Here is a 20,162-nt window from a genome sequence, read left to right as displayed (position 1 = left end):
CAATGTTGTGTAATATTGTGACAGGATTTGCATTTTGTTTGAAAAAGTTTATTCGGACAAAACAATGTGCATTAAACACATGCATAAAAAGTCACAATAGAAAAAATATATTGATCTCTGAAATACAACCATGTACAATATAATTCATAACCACACAAAGAAAATCACAATAAAACAAATCATTGGTCTTCTAAAATAGAAAACAATCAGTAGAATTCATGTCCACACATTACAAGGTGATTTATAATACAAAAGAACACCTTCTTAGTGCATCCCTTCTCAATGACATTGCAACTTTCAAATATGATAATAGTGCCCAAGCTGAAAATTTCGATTCTGCCTTTAGCAACAACAGCAATGCTGGCCTGTATTGGCGCAAGTCGGTGCACCTCAGAACTTGCAGAATAGTTTGCTCTCTGATAATTCCATAACCAGGACAGAACAAGATGAAATGAGCCAAGTCTTCAAGTGGGGCACTACAAACAGGGCAGCTTGGATCATCCAAATAACCTGTCCACTTTTCCGTATTCCCCCTCAAGCGCAGGCAATCAAAGCGGGCCCTAATGATGAGCCAGCTGTGATGACCCACCCTAGCCCAAGTGAGATACGGCTGAATAGAAGGGAAACCACTAATAGGCTGGTGGTTTACATCAGCCTGCGAGGGGCGCACTACATTGGTGCGAATTGCTACTTGTTTCCTGATTACCACATTCTTAAAAGAGTTTACCTCTCTGGCTTGAAACAGCCTAGTGGCTGGAGGCGTGAACGTTTGATTTACCCTGGACAAGTGCTCACTTACAAATTTAAGCCAGCATATCTTATGCCACCGATCCAAGCTCAGGGTTGCTTTAATTATAAAGTGACACAGTGAGGCTTTATGATTGCCCCAAATTCTAAGCCATAATAGGTCAGGGGCCGCTGCCCACTCGTCCTCCAAGAAGTGCATCCCCAGTTCTCTGTGTGCAGATGCACAGGAAGAAGAGCCGTGGAGTCCCAATAGCCTTTTAAAATAGCGGTTTCCTTTGCCTGCATATCACCAGGCTTTTGAAACCCCCAGAGAGCTGCTCCAAAAAGAAAGGCTGACTTAACCTGCATGGAGTAGACCTTGAGTGCTGATTCCAGACGTTGACCCTTGCACTTAGAGGAAAAACGATGGAGACCCCCAGATACTGGCACATTTTCAAAGATTGTTTGGTTACGCTCGAAAAACACTCGGAGAATCTCACACCCAAATAGTCATACTCATTTACCCTCAGGATTATATCCCCCATGCAAACAATGGGGTGCATCTTAATCGTCTTCTTACTGCCACTGCAACTCATGACCGCTGATTTTACAGAATTTATGTTTAAACCCTAGCTGGCCATGAAAGACGCATATGCATCCACCGGGGCCCGTAATGCCCTGGGTGTTCTGGCCATAAACACTGTATCGTCAGCGTATGCCAAATGGGGAATGGCCTACCCCCCACTCGTAGAAATCCACAGCAGTATTCAGTAGTACCTGCAACAACCCATTGATGTATAAGGTAAAAAGTATTGGTGCCAATACACACCCTTAGCGTACTCCCAGTATGTAACAATTACCTGGTATCCACGGGGACGTCACTCAGCCTGTTCTGACCTCTTACGACCATGAACCCTTCCCTGTAGGCTATTCAATGGAGACTGGGCCTTGTTTTCTTGGATAGTGTGCTCTCCGTCCTGCCTTCAGCGCAGGGGCGCGTTGATTGATGCGGGCTCGTTGCTGCCTAGTCACTTCACTGGCAAGAGTCCGACAGGTAAGTTTAAGGAGTCTTTTGAACAGTTCTCTAACTTTGTTCCTTTCCTTCCTTAGATGATGGCCGGCGTCCGGGGATGGCGGCGTGTTGCTGAGATGAGTAGCGCTGAAGGTGAGTGAGAGTGCGATGCACGATGCACCCCTTCTGTATTTGCATTGAACTGAGTTATTTTTCTGTGTCTTTTAGGTGCTGCGACGTTTTCAGCGTGGATGCCGGTTATGAAGAACAAATGCGGTGAGTAAGCGCGGTATGCGGTGCCTCTAGATGTTTCCACGCTAACCTGGAGTGTCTTTTCCCTCTTGCAGATGGATGAGAAGTTCCGGAGACAGAGTTCCCCCAGAGTGGCTGGGATTCAGGTAAGCGTTTGAAGCTCGTACAGTATTTAAAAATAAGCGAAGATTTGCAGAATGCTTACTAATGCCTTTTTTCAGTTCTTTTCCCTTTTCCTTAGGAAGCGGCGTGCCAGGGTGGGAATGACACCGCCGAAGATGCCCGCAGAACAGAAGGAGCGATGACTGATGGGCAGAAGTGCCGCAAGGTAAGGCTGTTCCTAACTGTGTTCTTGTTCTTGCAGGAGCTGAACGAAGAAGAAAGATGCAGACCTACTGGAGACGGATGCGAACACAGTGAGTGTCACGCTGCAGGTGCAGAAGACGCAAAGCATGTTTCTCAGCCTGGGTGTGGCTTAAATAGTCTCTGGGTATCCCAGGTGCCTCTGGGCTGAACCACACCCAAAAGGCTAGACCGCACATGCATTTCTGGGAACCGAAATATGTGGGGGCATCCATCTTGTCCCCATCAATGCACTACAAGTCCAATCCCCAATGTTATCCTATGGGAGTGAGTGAGTCTGGTGCCACAAGCGCCAAGTCTGACTCCAAGTGGGTCTTTTGAGGGATGGAGAGGCCCATGAGGGCCATGTAGGTGATCGTGGCCTGGCTCCAGCCTGACATCTTGGAGGGCTGTGGACATGAGGGGCAGGAATCATGACAGCACCCCCCCCTCCAAGTCCCCTCTCAAGGTGGTTCTTCTGTCTGGTCCTGGTTCGGTTTGATGGTTTTGATGAAATAGTCTAAGCAAGCGAGGTGCATGGATGTACTCACAAGGCTCCCATGTCCTGTCTTGTGGACCATACCCCTTCCAGTCTACTAAGTAGTATAATTTGGATCTGACGTACTTTGAATCTAGGATGTCCTTGACTTTGAATTCTGGCTCCCCGGCGACTACTACTGGCTGCGGTGGCATTGCTACCCGGGTCCCAGGTTGAACAGGTTTAAGGAGAGACACGTGGAACACAGGATGAATTTGCATGTTTGACGGCAAAGCTAGTCTGACCGCCACAGGATTTATCACGGAGGTGACGGTGAATGGACCCAGGTATCTTGGACGGAAAGTTTGGGCTCCTTTAATGGACACGTGTTTAGACGCCAGAAAGACTTTGTCTCCCACTTGGTCGTTGGGGGCCTTTGCTCGGTGTTGATCAGCAAACTTCTTTTGGCGATTCTTAGCTTGAGGTAGGTGTTCAGCTACCCTTTTAAAGGTTTGAGAAATGGTCGTGTGCAAGGTTTTGACTGCTGGAATTTCCAGGGTTGTAGGAACGTCCAACTCAGAAGTACGTGGGTGCCTGCCATACATGATATAAAAGGGTGTCTGCCCAGTGCTGGTGTGTAGGGAATTATTATAAGCATATGCAGCTATCCATAATGGGTCGAACCAGCTTCCTTCAGCTTGGTGTAACATGCAACGCAGATACTACTCGAGCGTCTGATTTGTCCTCTCAGTTTGACCATCCGTTTGGGGATGCTGACTGGTGGATAGCTGGATGTCGATCGGGCCATAGAGCAGCATTTTCTCCAGAAGATAGATACAAATTGAGTGCCTCGGTCTGAGACCAAAACTGAAGGAAACCCATGAAGCCGTACGATGCCTTCAAGAAATACCTTTGCCAGAGTGGAAGCATTTGGGAGCCCCTTAAGAGGAATGAAATGTGCCATTTTTGAAAATAGGTCCACGACCACGAGAATAGTGTTAAATCCTTGACTGGGTGGTAATTAAGTAATAAAATCGAGGGACAACGTGTGCCAGGGTGCTGGTGGGATTTCCAATGGTTTCAATAGCCCAGCCGGTTTCTGCTTGGATGACTTGTTTTGAGCACACACTCCACAAGATAGGATGAATTGGATAATGTCTTTACGCCACGTGGGCCACCAATCATTTTGTTTTACCTTGGCTAGGGTTTTAGCGATTCCGGGGTGGCCCTCGATCAAGGAATCATGATAACCGGACATGACTTGTTCTCGTAGTTCTTGGTTTGGTAGGAATAAACGATTCCTGAAGTAGGGCAACTGATCTTTTATCATGTAATGTTCTCCTTGTGCACTCCACGCTTGTAATTGCTCCGGACTCATCAGGTTTTGGATTTCTTCATGTAATTCTTTCTGAGTTATGGTTGCTGTGATTCCTAGGAGCTTGTCACTCGGGATCATTGCTATTGGATCAGGGGTCTGATACCCTTGCTCTTCCACCCCCATACGGGAAAGGGCATCGGCCTTCCCGTTTTTCACCTCTGGTCGAAATGTAATCACATAGTCATATTCAGCAAAAAAAGAGCCCAACGTAGTTGTCGTGAGGATTGTGCCTTTGTCATTTTTAGGTACTGGAGGTTCCGGTGGTCAGTTATTACGGTGATTGTGTGTCTGGTGCCCAAGAGGTAGTGCCGCCATGCCTAAAAGGCTGACTTAATGGCCAGGAGTTCTTTGTCTGTGATAGCGTAATTGAGTTCAGAGTGTGTGAATTTACGCAACCAGAAGGCAACAGGGTGTAACTGGCCTGTTTCGGGGTCCTTTTGTGAGAGTACTGCTCCCATAGCCATGCTTGAGGCGTCCGTTTCCACCAGGTATGGGAGATCAGGGCGAGGGTGGCGTAAGATTGGGGCAGATGTGAATCTTGCTTTGAGTTCCTGGAAAGCCTCCTCGGCTTCTGTTGTCCACTGGAACTTTTTGTTGCTTTTCCTTAGTAATGACGTGATGGGATGCACGATTTGTGAAAATCCTGGGATGAACCGGCGGTAGAAGTTTGCTAAACCCAGCATACTTTGAACCCCCTTGAATGAATTTGGGGATGGCCAGTTCAGGATAGCATCTACCTTGTGTACATCCATTCGGATTCCATTCGGGCTAAGAATAAAGCCCAGGAATTCTACCTCGGAGATGTGGAATGAGCACTTTTCGAGCTTGGCGTAGAGCTGGCGTTGACGGAGTTTGTCCAATACGGATCGGACGTGTTTAAAGTGGTCCTGCTTTGATGCGGAATATACTAGGATATCGTCGATGTACACTAGAGCACAGACATCAATCAATTCCCGTAGGACATTGTTCATGAAGTATTGAAATGCAGTAGGCGCGTTGCAAAGGCCAAAGGGCATTACTTGATATTCGTACAAGCTGTATTTGGTGCGAAAAGCGGTTTTCCATTTGTCCCCCTGTTTTACGCAAACAAGGTGATATGCCCCCCTCAGGTCTAGTTTTGTGTAGATTTGGGCATCTTTAACTTGATCAAGCAATTCAGGGATCAGTGGCAGTGGGTAGCGATTTTTTATGCTAATCTGGTTCAGTGCGCGATAGTCGATGCACGTTCTCAAGTCCCCCTCCTTTTTCGGTACGAAGAATAGAGGACTGGCTGCTGGAGACTTCGAGGGACGGATTAACCCGTTGGCCAGGTATTGGTCAAGATAAGCCTTCAGGTGCTGGTTTTCTGGTTCCGTGAGTGCGTAAATTCGCCCACAAGGGATTTGTGCGCCGGGTATCAGGTCGATTTGGCAATCGTATGGTCTATGCGGTGGCAGGGTATTAGCCTGTTCTTTCTGAAAGACATCTTGAAAGTCCTGGTATTCACTTGGTAGGGTGCCTATTGCCACAGTCGCAAGTGTGGAGGTTCTGGTGTCTGTTGGTTGTTTCTCTTGGCGATAACATGTGTGGGCGCAAGTTTCGGGAAAGGCCAATTCTTTTGCTCGCCAATCGATTCGAGGATTGTGAGCTACCAACCATGGCATTCCCAAAATCAACCGGAACTGTGGTGCCTTAATGAGGTCAAAAACGACAGATTCTTGGTGTCCATCCTGGCACAGAAGGGTTAAAGCTGCAGTGCATTGGGATACTGGACCAGAAGCTATTTCCATGCCGTCAACTGTGGTAACAGTGTCAGTGGTTGATTTAGGGCGTAACGGAAGCCCCATCTTTGCCGCAAGATCCTGGTCGATGTAATTCCCAATGGCTCCACTGCCTATGTACGCTCTTACTGCATGCATCCGAGATGGTTGTTGTTGATTGATCAAGACCACAGATAGTACAAAATAGGAGGTCTGTAGTTCACTTTCTTCTCTCGACAAGTGGACCCCTACACTTGCCGGGCTGGGGAGTTTTCCGATTCCTTGATGGTATCTTCCTTGTCCATAGCCCCTACCATCCTCCTCGGTGGCTTCACAGGGCACTCTTTAAGGAAATGACCTGACCTTCCACAGAACAGACATAACTGCTGCTGTCTCCTTTTATCCCTTTCCACTTTAGTCAAGGGGGATCTGACCCCCCCGATTTGCATTGGTTCTACTGAACCTTCAGTTGTTCGGGAAGTATTGTCCTTTGAACGCACATACATAGGGCGAGGGTCCGGTCTGGTTCGATCTGCTCTTCGGTCCTGCAACCTATGATCCAGTTGAACAACAAGGTCAATGAATTCTGAGCAGTCTTTCTGGGGGTTCACTACTTGTGCGAGAACATCCTTGAGCTCCCCCCGCAACCCCTGATGAAATAACGTGGTTCTCTTCTCCACTGGCTATTCTGCTTCAACTGCGAGTCTATTCAACATGGCTATGTATGTTAATAGGTCTTGATTTCCTTGGCGCAGGGACAGACGTTCGTTGTCTAATGCCTGCCCATGAGTACGACAGGTGAACAGCTTTTCCATCTCCTGCTGAAAGCCCCTGAAGTCATGCAGCAAAGGATCGTCTTGGGCCACAAAGGGTACAGACCAGTCTGCAGTGTTACCACTCAGGTGGTAGGATAGCACAAAAGTGACCCGTGATTGGTCATTCGGAAAGGCCCCTGACCTACAAAGGAAGTGCAGGCGGCACTGGTTCATGAACGTTGCAAACCTCTTGGGATCCCCCTTAAATCGTTCGGGCAGGGCTAAGGGAACTGCCCCAGGAAAGGTTATCTGAACGGGATTGGCTGATGGCGCTGGCATCAAGGGCACGCTTCCCGGCAATGGTGCATGCCCTGCTTGTGACTGGAGAAGTTGCCGGCTTAAATCATCAGTGCGTTCTTTGGCTTCTATCAGCTCTCTCCTCAGGGTGTTGGTCTCCTGCCTGGCTGCATGTACTTCGGAACGTAGCTACCCCAACATGTGGGCTAACTGGTCAGTTTCTGACATTTCCATGACGCCCAGGTGGATTTTGATGTGAGGCTTTGTGTTCTGTAACGCTCACCTGGTATCCATGGGGACGTCACTCAGCCTGTTCTGACCTCCTACAACCTCGAACCCTTCCCTGGAGGCTATTCGACTGGAGACTGGGCCTTGTTTTCTTGGATAGTGTGCTCTCTGTCCTGCCTTCAGCGCAGGGGCGCGTTGATTGATGCAGGCTCGTTGCTGCCTAGTCACTTCACTGGCAAGAGTCCGACAGGTAAGTATAATGAGTCTTTTGAACAGTTCTCTAACTTTGTTCCTTTCCTTCCGTAGATAATGGCTGGCGTCCGGGGATGGCGGCATGCTGCTGAGATGAGTAGGGCTGAAGGTGAGGGAGAGCACGATGCACGATGCACCCCTTTCGTATTTGCATTGAACTGAGTTAATTTTCTGTGTCTTTTAGGTGCTGTGACGTTTTCAGCGTGGATGCCGGTAATGAAGAACAAATGCGATGGGTAAGCGCGGTATGCAGCGCCTCTAGATGTTTCCACGCTAACCTGGAGTGTCTTTTCCCTCTTGTAGATGGATGAGAAGTTCCGGAGAGTTCCCCCTGAGTGGCTGGGATTCAGGTAAGCGTTTGAAGCTCGTACAGTATTTAAAAATAAGCGAAGATTTGCAGAATGCTTACTAATGCCTTTTTTCTGTTCTTTTCCCTTTTCCTTAGGAAGCGGCGTGCCGGGATGAGAATGACACCGCCGAAGATGCCAGCAGAACAGAAGGAGCGATGACTGATGGGCAGAAGAGCTGCAAGTTAAGGCTGTTCCTAACGGTGTTCTTGTTCTTGTAGGAGCAGAGCGCAGAAGAAAGATGCAGGCCTACTGGAGACCGATCCGAACACGGTGAGTGTCAGCTGCAGGTGCAGAAAACGCAAAGCATGTTTCTCAGCCTGGGTGTGGCTTAAATAATCTCTGGGTATCCCAGGTGCCTCTGGGCTGAACCACACCCAAAAGACTAGACCGCACATGCAGTTCTGGGAACCGAAATATGTGGGGCATCCATCTTGTCCCCATCAATGCACTAAAAGTCCAATCCCCAATGTTATCCTATGGGAGTGAGTGAGTCTGGTGCCACAAGCGCCAAGTCTGACTCCAAGTGGATCTTTGGAGGGATGGAGAGGGCCTTGAGGGCCATGTAGGTGATCGTGGCCTGGCTCCAGCCTGACATATTGGAGGGCTGGGGACATGAGGGGCAGGAATCATGACACAGTATCACATCTAACCACTCGGTGCACCTCCCCTCTGGTCCAAACCGGGCACTGGCTTTAGTATTCAAATGGATCTCCCATAGAACTGTCAAAATGTCAGCCGTACAGACCATGGACTCAAGCACAGCCCACAACTTCGAGCAATCTACCTTATCAAAGGCTGTGCTTAAGTCCATAAATGCGAGATAGACCGTTTCGCCTTTGCATGAAACCACATTAGATATCAGTAGATACAAATTGAGTACCTACACCATGGTCCACAAACCTGGACGAAATCCAAATTAGATGTCCGCAAGGACATTGCTCTCAGTGAGCCAACACTCCAAATGGCCCAACAGAACCCGTCCGAAAGTTGTAAATACTATATCCAACAGAGAGATGGGACGATAAGAAGAGGGTTTGGTGATGTCCCCTATTTTTTAAATGGGGAAAATTGCTGCTGTCTTCCATGATGGGGGATACCGCCCGAACATAGACAGTCATTAAAGGCGCTCGTCAGCAACGGGGCCCAAAGATCAAGCTGACTCGTAAGAGGTCCGCTGGTATGGCATCAGGACCAGGAGCTTGATTGCAAGATTGTACCCTAATTGCCTTTATTACTTCCTCCAGAGAGAAACGTAATGCCACTCCCCCACACTGAGTCTCCACTCTAGCTCTGCATCATTGTACAGAGTACCAAAGTAAGATGCCCAGCCTGAGGCCCCCACATGTGTCCCAATTGGGCTATCACAAGACCCCCTTGATACAAACTCCCAAAAACCCTTTGCATCATTAACCCTTATTGCCTCCAAAAATTCTTCCCAGGCAATGGTCTACAACTCCCATTTCCTTCGCTCAAGTGTCCTGCGGTAGACATCCCGCGACTGAACAATGCTACGTCTGTCCACCGCAGGCTGCCTTAGAGCAACCAAAAGTGCCAGCTTTGCCAGCCTGCATTTTTCGTCGAACCAGCCCCGTTTTCCTGCTGTACCTGTCTGTCTCGGGACCATTAGAAAAACACCTGTGAGTGCCTCCAATACTCCCACAAAGAGACCGACCACTGCCCGAGGATTATTTGATTTGTCTAAGATCCCCAACAGTGAGGTCTGTTGGCTGGCTAATATTTTCCAATGCAGGTCGGAATCCAGGATTTTCCCCACTTAATTATTTTTCGAGACGCCACATCTGCCTCTACTTGACAAGAGAAGCTGCAGGCAATGGCATCCACGGATGTTAAACCTTCCAAAGTCTGCACCAAGGAGTAATGGTCACTGTTCCCCACTAGGGCCACGTCAAAACTCTTGATGTGTTTCCATAGGTCCAAATTGAGGCAAAAATAATCTATCGTAGATGACCCCACATGATTGCTAAAGGTATATTTGCCAGGAATGTCTGGGTTAAATCGCCCATTAACTGAGCGCAAACCCCACTCAATGAGCCAAGTGCTCATCTGGAGACCCCTAGAGCAGACCCTCTTGTCAGCCATTACAGGTTCTAGGACCCTAAACATTTGTTCTTCCGTGGGTTCATATAAATCCCTAGAGAGACCACATCCCATTTTGATATTAAAATCACCTCCCCAGATAAGCCTTTTCTTGGAAGTGGTAGGGTCGTCAAAGTGCAGGTCTACGTATTCCCTAATTTTGCACCATGCCTCCCTAACTGCCCCATTTGGACTGTTATATAAACCCTAGGTGCTTGGGAACTTAAACCTCAACAATTGTAGGAATTCGAGCCCGGTCTCTACCACCTCAACCCCACGAGTAAAAGAAGCTTTAACCAGGACTACCAAACCCCCTGAGTTCCGCCCTCTCCTGTTCTTTTTGGCAGGGATGCCATACGAGGCATAACCATCCAGTTGGGGCATTTCCAGGTCCCAGGTTTCTTGCAGTAGAATGATCTCATGGAGTTTCATAAACTCCACATTCTCCTCCAGCTGCAGCTTGTTTCTTGAACCCGCTATGTTCCAAGAAACTAGTTTAAAGTACTTCTCCACCCCACTGGCTTCAGAACCGGGGATATTTATTAATGCTCCCACCCGTGTAATGCTACACACTTCCTCTTGGACGGGACTAGCATTAATCCCTGCCTCCAGCACCAAAGATGAACCATGATTATCCTTCTGTCAGTCCTTGTCATCCATTGACACAAGGGGCTCAAAGCGGTTCATAACCGCACAATTCCCAACTACGGCAGCCCGCCCCAAATGGTTATGGGCTCTCCTTCCCACCGTGGTCCAGGAAGAGACATGTCTCACACTGGGATTGCTCCGGGGAACAACATTGCCTTGAGTTAGATTCCCCCATTGAAGGTCTTTGGCCTCACCGTACCTTACGATTACCGGTGCCCTCCCTTGAGGGTAAAAGTAGTCCAGGCCCACCAGTCTGCTCTCAAGTTTAGAGCCATTGGCCCTCAAACCTCTTGTCAGATTGGAACTAAGCAGGTGATTCACTAAAACGGAGTTGGAAAATAAGACCACTATACTGTCACCAGTGATAGACTTCCTGGTGGGGCCCACCCATCCCACTCTTCTGGCCATCAGTACAGATTTAGGATTTATGCTGGGGCCCATTATATTAGAGTTGATCCAGTGAGTTGCTTTGTTCATCAAAGATGATGGGGTTTCTACCGCACTCACTGGTAAACTCCGAACTCCCGTAATCACACCTACCAGGGGAGCCGCTTGCGGGGGAAGATTGACCACGCCATCCTCAGCCACACTACCCCTGACCATTAATGTGCCTGGGCTAGGGTGATTTATAGGTGCCACCATGGTATTGGGCCGCGGGGCAGTGTTGCTGACAATATTACCCTCCCCTACCCTTTGCCCCAACAGGGCACCGGGTCTTGTTACGGTATGCTCTGAGCATTGACCAGCTCCAGGGCTATTTTGGATGATAAAATTTACTTTTATTTTTAAATCTCTAATTGAGTCATCCATTATCGACAGGGTTTCCATAACCCCCTTTTTAAAGCTCTCCAACAGCGTTAAGGTGGCTTCCATTTTAGTTTGTCCATGGGGATCCAAAGGGGAGAGCCCTGTCTGATGTCCACCCTTTGCCTCCAATAAGGAGAAAAGGGACTTTAATTTATGATCTAATAGTGCCTCCAGCCAGGTTTTGTCGTCGTCTTTAGTCGATGATGCCATAGAGTCGTTCAAAGGGGGCTTTGAGGGCTCCTGGACGCTTGGAAGCTCAGCATCTGTCAGGGAAAAGCCACTAGTGAGGCTCTTGCACTCGGGTTGCTATATATTTCAATGTCATCATCAAGTTGCAACACAACAGAGGCCCCCCCGCCCCCTCCTTTTCCCAGTGGGACTTTCGATGTAGCGACTGTCGGGAGCAGGAGGGCATACGCCCAGCTTCCGACCGATAGCCCCAATTGGGGAGGCAGCATCTCAGATCGCTTTGCAGTAAATTCCCAGCCATAGTCTTAAAATAAGAATCCAAGGTAAGTTGATTCGCCTTTGATTTTGATTTAAAACCCCCCACTGCTTTCTTAATGGTAGTTTTGGGGTTCTGTTGTGTTTGTTTTTTTGGGACTATTGACTGATGCCCCCTCTTCTCCTAGTTTGCGTTTAACCATCTTCCACAAAGGGCACCTAGGCTTACACAAAAAGTCAAAAAAATATTTGTCAAAGAATTAAAAAGAGGAAGGAGGGGATTACGGACACAGACACACAGAAAACCACAACCCAGTAGCTGGTAACCCGATAACAAACAAGCCATATAAGCAAAGTGCACTATGCAATTGCAAAGTACAGGATAAGCTTGATGTGAAGATGCTGCGAAATTAGCTAAACATGGGTGTTGTCTGATTTTGGGAGACTGCAAAAAGCTTTTACCACAGAGCATGCAGAATGCAATGTATAAGGCCCAACATTTGAAGCCACAGTAGAAAACAGTGGTTTTAACGTTATATGAAACTAATCGTCCACGGGCTATGCCCAACTAAAAAGAGGAAAGGTAAAATTAGTAACCTCATGAGGGGAGAGGCGAAAAGTTACCTCACAACCCCTCACAAAACAGTTAGCCGTATCTATGGCAAAAGCAGTCTTTCAAGGGCAAAATGACAATAAATAAATACATTAACACAACCCCAGACAATGCACAACAAAAAAGAAAATGAGGACAATGCTACACAATCCGATATTAAATGAGCACTCGATAAAAGCTCAATAAAAACTGATACCAAAATGGTTATACCTGAGGTGGAGAGGAGCGAAACCCTTACTGCCCTTGCAGCCCTCTTTTCAACACCGGTGGAGGGATAGGAAAAAGCTTGCAGCCCCAGCCAGAATTTTAGGTATAACGGAGATAAGACAACAATAAAAACAGGGGTATGAACAAACAGATGAATAGAAATTCGGTATGGTTGTGATCAATTTTAAAATAAAAGGGTCAATGGTCCGTTAATTGTCCATGCAGTGCCACCATGGCTCGCTCAGCAGACTAAATATGCACCTCCCGATCCCACTACTAAGGGAAAAAACCACTCCCTCAATTGAGCCTTCGGGACGTAAAGGTGGTGAAACTTGGGACTCGTAGGCGGGACAGTCGTGCCACCTCATACAGAAGTTCCAGCAAGCTTAGAATCACAATGGTGCAGTTCACAACAGATCAAAGCCGGAATCAGTCACAGTCGCCAGAGATCGCGCGGCGCTCAAGAAGTAATTGGAAGAGGCACGAGCAACACGACTCCAGTGGCGGTTTAGGTGCAAAAAGTACTCAGAAAGGTTGGGATGTAGGGCCCGCCCAACAGCTCGAGGAGCTGCCAGAGTCCGTCTCCCTCCCACCCCCCAACACTCAAGGACACTGTTTCTCAAAGTGTATTGCTACTGGAAGCCGATCCTCTCCAGCAGTGCGGGTGATCGGCAACTTGATTGTAGAGCACAGATCACAACGCCCACAACGGAACACAAAGGACAGAAAGGACTCTGCGGGAACAGCAGTAAAGCAGGCGGGCGGGCACCACTTTAGAATAGATACGAGAATCATAGAATGCCAACATCTATAAGATGGATTTAAGGTGAGACCCTTGTCTGGTTTGCCTATCAAGGTCAGCACTGATTCTCCCATGGTAGGGGTGACTGACTGCCTCGGTATCCATAAAAGTATTAAATAACTTGGCCAATTGAGGAGCCAGTAATGCCAGGAATTCTTTATAAAAGAGGGCTGAGAAACCATCCTGGCCAGGGGACTTACTGATAGAGAAGAGCCTGAATCACCTGGGGAACCTCTTCCTTCGTTATAGGATTTTCCAACAGCTGCTTGTGGTCATCAGAGATTATAGGAAGCTGTGCTTCCTGAATGAAAGCTCCCTGGTGTACCTTACTTAACGAATCTGATTTAAACAATGGTGTGTAGTATTGTGACAGGATTTGCATTTTAGTGTGTTCGTCATCTCGCAAGCAGCCCGAATCATCCTGAAATCGGGCAATCGCATTTCTAGTTCTCTGGGTTCTCAATTTGTATGCCAACATCCAGAAAGACTTGTTAAAGGTACTAACACAGAAATGCTTGGAAATTTCATCTGCACAAAGTGCTTTCAGTTCCGCCCTAGCTAACCACAGATGTCTACATGTCTTACGATACACATCCCCCTTGTATTTAGTGTCCCACACCCGATTCCACTGCTCAGCTGCCAACCTTTGTGCCCCAACGGACGTTTCCTTGCTGAAGGTAAGCTTATAAGTTCACCCCGCAAGGTGGGATTGAAAGCATCCCAAATTGCTTCATCTGGGATCTGAAGTTCACCTTGTGGTATCTTCAAGACATCTAGAGCCGCTTGGAGGGAGGTAGATTGATGCTGTATGTCATCCAATTTGAAGAGAATGCAGAAGTAAAGTATTGGATTCCTTTACTTGCTAACCATTGAGTCAGTGGTTTCATGCCGACACTTTTGGATGGTGCCCTGTGCCAGATCTTGAAGCAACATCAAGGTATTACCTCTGAACGTTACACCTCGTTGGGTTCTGATCTTCTGAAAGACTAGCTCTTTGCTTTTAAGGAAATGCACCTGTGTCAAGACACCTGGCAGGAGGTTTTGGCTCTGTTGGAAATTGACAAAAAACTCTGTGGCCGGTCCAATGCAAGGTCTGTTGCTGTCTTCCCCAATAATTCCTGGAAGTGGCTTCGTACATAGGATTCCAATTCTTGGTCAGTGACTTCACAAGGAATCCCCCAAATTCGAATATAGTTCCTTGGTGAACAGTTTTCTGCATTTTCCATCTATTGTCAGAGGCAACACGTTGGGTAGCCATTTCCTTTTGAATGGATTGCATCAAGCACGTAATATCCTCTTTCCTGGCAGGCTGTACATCTGAATCAGGGCTCGAAATGTGTTCCAAGCCCAGAGGACCGCATGGGCTTAGTTTAGATTGCTGGATCATGTCTTTGATTGAGGCTGTCGGTCTCTCTTTGGCTTTGGCTGACCTTCATATCATCTTTCGTGATAAACTTCCTGTACAGCCAACTGCGTATAATATGCCTTCAACTCTCAAACAAGAACACTGACTGTAGTCGAGGGAGCTGTTAAGATGAATATCTAAACTCTGACTTGGTGGGCAGAAGTTTAGGAGGCCACCCTAGTTTAGTGGAACACCGGAACCTTCTGGACAAGCCAGATCAATCAAGGTAGCTTGACGGCAGTCAAGACTACGTCTCAGGAGGGGTGAGAGTGATCATAAGCCCACAATGAGCACACACAATAACCAGCCACAGATTACTCTTAGACAGGTGTCTAATAACCACAGTAATAAGAAACAATTACCACACAAGCGTATAATTAAGTTACATATATACAATTCATTTTAGCCTAATGCAAGACAGAGGAAAACACATCCACAACCTGTAAGAGAATTGGGGTTAACATGATTATTTCACTGGGCAATCTTCAGAATCCAAACCCTAATTTAAGCAGTCCAACCCTACGAAGTGGGGAGCCTTACGTTCAAAGGTACAGCAGTGCATTTACAATGTGCAATCATGATTAAGAGTGAAAACTGTACCTCTTCAGGGGGCTGTAGCTGTTCAGGAAGTGGCATGAGGTGATGAAGAATAAGGTGTATCTACCCTTACAAGCAGAGTGACGTTTGATGTTCGGGAATAGCTAGGAAACGCAGGCTAGCCCAGCCAAAGTGAGGATCTTTGAAGGGATTCTTGTGCATAAAAATGTATTGGTTGTGCCCGGGACCACCTGTAAGTGAAGCAAGTACTCACCGGCCCTTGGCACAGGTCGGACCAAACTTTCCCAGTTTAGTTGAGGTCGATTGTAGGTTTGAGATCTGCGGTTTCTCAGCGATCCGGCTTTCAGCGGCTGCGGGACAGGATGATCGTCCGTGACGGGATAGTAGCCATTTCTCACATCACAACGAAGAGAGGAAGCAGCAGGCTTCAGGACACAGGAGGGCAGATAGACAAAGCACCTATAGTGACCACCACCGCAACATAGTGACGTAGGAATCACAAAGGCTCGTGGTGGGCACACTCTCCATGTTCATGACTCAGAGGAGACAGGACTAAAATTTGGTGGGAGAGGGTCGAGGACCACAAGCTAATGATTCCCCAAGTTACAAGTTGCAACTAGAGACAGCGGTGCCCCTATGCGATGTCCTGGGGTAGAGCTAGTCAGTTCACTGGACAGCCCAGCAACACTTCTGAGAAAGCTCTTTTGGCAGGAGATCAGGAGGTGCCAAAAGTAGTAGCTTTTTAAGATCGATAGCAAAAGCAGGGGTCCGACGGGGCAGTAGAGATCTCAGGGTGCCAGACCTTCCAGTGTATCTCTGGCGGTTCCACAGGTCTGCTTCAGTGTTTCTGGATGCTGGACTCCTTCTGTAGTTCAGCGTGGACTTCAGTAGATTGACCTGGAATGGATGCAGAGGCCCTTCTCTTATCCAAGATTCGTTTCGAGCTGAAATCTGGGATAACCAATGGAAGATCTGCTCTCTTGCATGCATGCCAGGCGTGGGCCAATCATGGCCCACGGTGGTCTCAATCATTCAGCCATACCAGACATCCTGGCACCAGCAGTGTGGATGGGAACAAGACAGTCCAAACACTCTTTCTGAGTGCTAGCACACATGACATGCAGGAGCCTGCAAAAGATGCAGTTTTTGTGGGAGGCTGCATGCCCAAATAAGGAAGTCCTGGGTCAGCTCAACCTTGGTGAAGGCTAAGGACAAGATGGCCAAAGGATAGAGCAAAAGACTTTGTGCCACGGCATTTTCGGCACTGGCAACCATCAGGGACCAAACACGATACACACAGTATGGTTTAGTAAAAATACCAGTAAAGTAAACTGCTGCCACCAGTTTGCCCTAGGCACACTTGAATAACCACCAAAAAATCCTTGGAGGGTGTCCAGGGCCTTAAAATGAAAAGACCTCTGTGCGCGGTATTGTAAGGTACTTGGGGCACAGATAAGTTACCAAGAAATTACAACATGGTCAAAGACTAAGGGAAACATAGTTTCCCAGTACTGACAGTCTAAAGGATTTGACAGTTTCTCCATAACAAAAGAGCAAACGCCCAGGGGAGTACAGCTGAAGGTTGGGCTCCACTGGAAAAAGTCAGGTTAGGTCAGCCAAACAAAAGAAAAAGGTTTGGGGTGTCCATAAATGGAGGGACAATTACACTTGGAGAAATCTTTCCTAACAGGAGCAAATGGAGATATGAGGTGACAACTTGAAAGGATATCGGACGGGACCTACAGCCCACTCAGCAGCATGTATTATCAGACTTGTTCTCCAATATAATGTTAGAAAATGCAGGAGTCCCCGAACAAAGAAAAATTGGTGGGGAGATGAGGGAGCCCAAGATCATAAAATCGAGTTTATGCCTGTTTTCTTGGTCATTTGTTCGTACTCAGGCCCTCTGAGAGCTTAGCCCACAATCACAACAGTGCTGGGAAAGCAACTGGCATATTACAGCTGGATGCCCACCAATCAGTGAACTATACTGCAAACCAGTTACACTAGGCCCCTCCACTGCCTCCTCATACCACAGCCTTTGTACACGCACCTGTCAAAGATAGTCGAGCCCATGCCTTCTATCCCCCGATTATTAGACCGCTATTTCTCCATAGCCGCAACCCCCTCAACCCCAGGGGCCCTGCATTTGGTTAGCCTGGTTTCCAATTCCACTTTGTTTTCCTTGCGGGTCCCTCCACACATTTCACCTTTGATATGATCTCCACCCCCCCCACCCCTGAAATAACACACTGACTCAGATTGTGGATGGACAGGAAGCAGTTGCTTTATTAAGCAGGAGGTAGTTTACAGGTGCTCTGTTACTGGGTAATACAGCATCAAGATTCTGCTCTGAACTTGAAAACCCTTACATTTCCCCACTTGATGGCGGCAGCCTCCATTGAGCGGAACCAACACCTTTCCACTTTATGAACTCACAAACCTCACACACTCCCCAATTCGGCAACGGCTTCCCATTGCATCAGATTCCACGTTACTACTTTTCTCAGGTGCAGGATCATTACAGAGCTTTTCACCCCCTGTTGCCTGCCCCACCCTTTGCTCCCTGTTGGCTGGTGTGAGTGCTATAAACTTTTCCTTCACCTAACCCCTTAATACACCGACCCCCAGCTTCCAGGTCCCTATCTTACTCCTCGCACCCCCCCAGGGTCCTGTAACTTCCTCGCCTCCTCACCTCCTTTGGTACCTAACCTCTGCCTCTTCCACATGGTCTCCAGACCTATTATTCGCTCCCTGTTGCTTGTGTGACATACCCTCTTGCATGCCCCCATTTGATTTCCTGTTCTCCTTCCTTCCCGGTTGCACTTGCCCCTTCCCTTACCCCTGTTGACTACTCCTCCTTCCCTGGGAGTTGCTCCCAGCTCCCCCCCACTCTCCTCCCCCTTTGCTCCCCCATGGTAACTGACCACTAGTCCTATACCAACTCCCCAAGTTGCTGCACCACTTTTCTGTCCCTTTGGCCCCTTACCCCTTTACCCGACTAACTGGATTCCCCTGTGCCCTGTTACCTTGTGCCTGCCGGCCCCTACCATCAGTTGCCTAGTCCCCCGCCAACGTTGATCCTTGCACCTATCCAACTCCCCTTCCTTCCCACCTCCCACACATTCCTCCCACATTTTCCTCGTGGCTTGCTGAGTCATCTACTCTGCCGCCGACAATCTCGGACACTGCCAGTCCCTCGTGGATTCCAGCAGGCCTACCAGCCTGGATGCACCATGTACCTCCACTGTGACGGTTCTACTGTAAAATCTAAACACAGATTATCATACATCATCCAATACAGAGTTTTGCATTAAAACTTCTGGGCGGGCGGGCGGGCTTTCTTCCTGCCTGCAGTAGATCCGGAAACAAGGCTGTTTTGCCTACATTACGTTGCTTATAAGCACACAATAGGGGATGGGCTACCCTCTATCCCCCCATAACACCCCTTTCCCACCTTCAGTTTCCGTCCCCTACTTCTACTTCCTGAGGCTGGAGTCAGCTCGTCTAGGGAGGGTCACCCCAGCTGGTCCCTACTGTAGGAGGGGAATGGGGATACGTGGGCCCAGGGAAGCCTGACGGGTGATGCGGCTATGGCAGCGCCTGCCACAGGCCTCCCTCCACTCAGTGCGTCCCCTGGCTAAGTAGACTGCAGTCCGCTCCTATCGCCTCACAATCCCACAACAGCAAATCCCGTAGGAGAGCCGCTCCAACCAACCGCTCTGGAACACAGCAGAGGGTCCAAATGGGTGACCCCGCTCAGTGCCCAAACTAACATGCGAGCCGCCGCAGGGCCAGGAAGCCACCATCGGGAGGCACTTCAGCTGCAGTGGCAATCAGATTCAGCGGTAAGAGAAGACCTTCCCCGTCATGCATGAACCTGGGCCACATTGTTCTCCCTGTGTCAGGGACGCACAAAGCCAGAGTACGACTGATCAGATAAATATTCACTATGCCCCGAAGTGGTTCCTACTTACAGGGGGTCCGATCATAGTAGCATTGTGGGATATTTGCCCCACTGCACCACTTTACAAATGGGGAAAGAAACAGCCAAACATGGATACACTAACCACTGTGCGTGCAAAAATCTGCAAAACTGCGTGTGGCTCACAATCACAAAAGGCTGCACACCCCTGCCACACACAGTCAAAGTGGGAGTGAAAACAGAGTTCTCACTGCAGGAGCATGCCAGTGGGTGCTGTTACATTTAACATGAAGCAAGGCTGCAGAATTGGGCTAAAAACCAAAAAATGCTTTTTAAAATGCAGCTTTGCAACCTTTTTATTTTCCAGTGAACCATTGAAATTAAAAGGGTACTGGAATTACAGATCATCCAGGTGGCTCAGAGGAGCCGGGCCTCATTGACTGACAGCAGCTAAGAAATGTATCTCATGAAAAGCCAGCCCAGCAACATTTGTTTTCAGTTCCACAGGAAAAATGTGGCTAAAAATGGCAACATATAACAATTTCAGCTGTGCAGAGAGAACTCCAAGCAAAGGCTGAATACATACATCCAGACTACAAACAAATCCCAGCACTCAAGGGACGAACTGGTGCTGAATAAAATGTATGTGCTGCAGTTGAAAATCTGATGTAGAGGACTCCGTGTTATGTGCTTTTTCAGGAAGGAAGTGCAAACTCGCCTGTTTAAAAGCATGTTTTTGTTGAAAGGCCTAATTCTTTAAATGTCAAAATCCACCTATAAACTGTGTTCATTTATGTTTTAATGAAAGATGTAGGTAATTTAAAGTCAAAACCCAGTCTTGAGTTAA

This window comes from Ambystoma mexicanum, chromosome 8, assembly GCF_040938575.1.
Source record: "Ambystoma mexicanum isolate Mex_15411 chromosome 8, UKY_AmexF1_1, whole genome shotgun sequence".
Taxonomy (NCBI): Eukaryota; Metazoa; Chordata; class Amphibia; order Caudata; family Ambystomatidae; genus Ambystoma; species Ambystoma mexicanum.
This window is presented reverse-complemented; position numbering follows the sequence as displayed.